The 1,670-nt window shown below is 64.3% G+C and overlaps 1 protein-coding gene across 1 annotated transcript in view; it reads right to left on the bottom strand.

Moving 5' to 3' along the window:
- The window catches only part of LOC118451798 (uncharacterized protein ENSP00000471857-like), a 34,814-nt gene that overhangs the window by 31,796 nt on the left and 1,348 nt on the right, over positions 1-1,670 (bottom strand). The window lies entirely within an intron of this gene.

Below are 1,670 nucleotides of genomic sequence, written 5' to 3' on the forward strand. Positions count from 1 at the left end.
CTGGGTGCTGGCTGGAAGGTGGGTGAAGCCAGTGGGGGGGCCCACACCCCAGCACCCTGCCTGTGAAGCACCCCCCATCCCGCCCACTGCGGTCCCCACACCCAGCCCTGACACCGCACACCCATCCCCAGGGGGGCCAAAACTTCCCTGTTTCGCCCCAAATGGTGCAGGAAGGGCCTTAGGGTGGCCTCAGGAGCCCCCCGAGGGACACCGTGGCCCTCAAACCCAGCGGGGCCTCTCCAGTGATCCGGGGGAATTGAGGGGGGGGAAAAAAGAGGGGGAGTGGGATCTGGTTATCATCATTTTTCATTAATTACCCGTCCCTCGGGAGGGGTGAATTAAGTCTATTTGGTGACCTCACGCGGGCTGCCATGGCAACCACTGGAAAATATTGCATTAGAGCCCATCACTATGCTGCTGAGATAAGGAGCCGGGAGGGCCGGGGGCGGTGCGAGCCCCCCAGCCCAGCCCCCCGTACGGCAGCACGGCCGCCCCCAGTGATTCAGGGTTCAGCCCATGGTGATGCTGAGGAGCCCCAAAATAACCCGGTCTGGATGGGACAGCAAAGGGTGCCAAAAAACCAAGCGTGTTTTGCACCAAAAGGTGCTGCTGGGGCGGGATGGGTGCACAAGCCGCCCTGCTGCACCCCGAAGATGCTCTGAGTTTGAGGGGGCTGTAACACCCCTCACTGAGCTACGAGGCTACTGCCTTGGTGTAGGGCCTGCTGCAGGAGGCAAATTTGGGGATATCATCTCATTTTGGGGCTGGCGGGATGACCCGAGGCCTCCCAATGTCCCTTGTCCCCTCTGGCCAGGCCCGACAGAGCCCCAGAGGGTGCTATGGGACGGGGCGGCTGGGGAGGCTTGGAGCAAGGGAAAGGATCCGGCCCTTTCCCCAGCACCGAACCCGCTCGGCCTCATTCCAAAACCTCCCCCAAGGCGAGCAGGGCAGCTGCGCTGGGAGCACGCCAGCCCGGCTCGCTCCCCTCCTGCTTTCTCCTGGAAAATCCTCCTGCTCACCACCCGTTTCGGTGCTTCCCAAATCGGGGCTCAGCATTGAACCCCCTTGCCCTCTGGCTGTGTGGTGGCAGTGCCGGGACCCCGCTGCAAAGCTGGGCTGTGCTGGGAGCCACCACGGCTCTGACCGACTTCTGTCCCTTCGAATCACCCAGCGAAGCTCCCGGCTCCTTTTTTTCCCCTTCCCTGCACATCCCTGGAGCATCCCGCCATCCTCCGCTGCCGCTGCCCTGGCAACCACCGCCCCAGCATCCCCTCCAGCAGCCGCCCCCCCCAAAATCTCCCCCCAAAAGCAAGCACCAGAGGCGACAGGGGTGTCCCCAGCATTGCAGTGGGGAGCTTGCACTTGGGCTGATTCACCCCCCGAGAAAGGGGGTGTCCCCGCGGTGGGTGCAGGGAGCCCGTGGTGCCACGGCACCCGCCTCCGCTCCGGCTCTCTGCCGGCTTCGTGGAAATGGGTCATTCCTGGAGCTCGCTGGGAAACTGGGAAGAGGAGGGAAGGAGCCAAGCGGGGCGACATCCCCGTGGCGTCACCGGAGGGGACAGTCCCCCCATGCCGGAGCCGCTGCAGGGGATGCCGATGTGGCTCCTGCGCCCAGGTGAGGCCACGCTGCTGGATGTAGTTTTTTGGCCACGGTGGTCACCGGACACGGC

This window comes from Egretta garzetta, unplaced genomic scaffold (genome assembly GCF_000687185.1).
Source record: "Egretta garzetta isolate BGI_Z169 unplaced genomic scaffold, ASM68718v1 scaffold202, whole genome shotgun sequence".
Taxonomy (NCBI): Eukaryota; Metazoa; Chordata; class Aves; order Pelecaniformes; family Ardeidae; genus Egretta; species Egretta garzetta.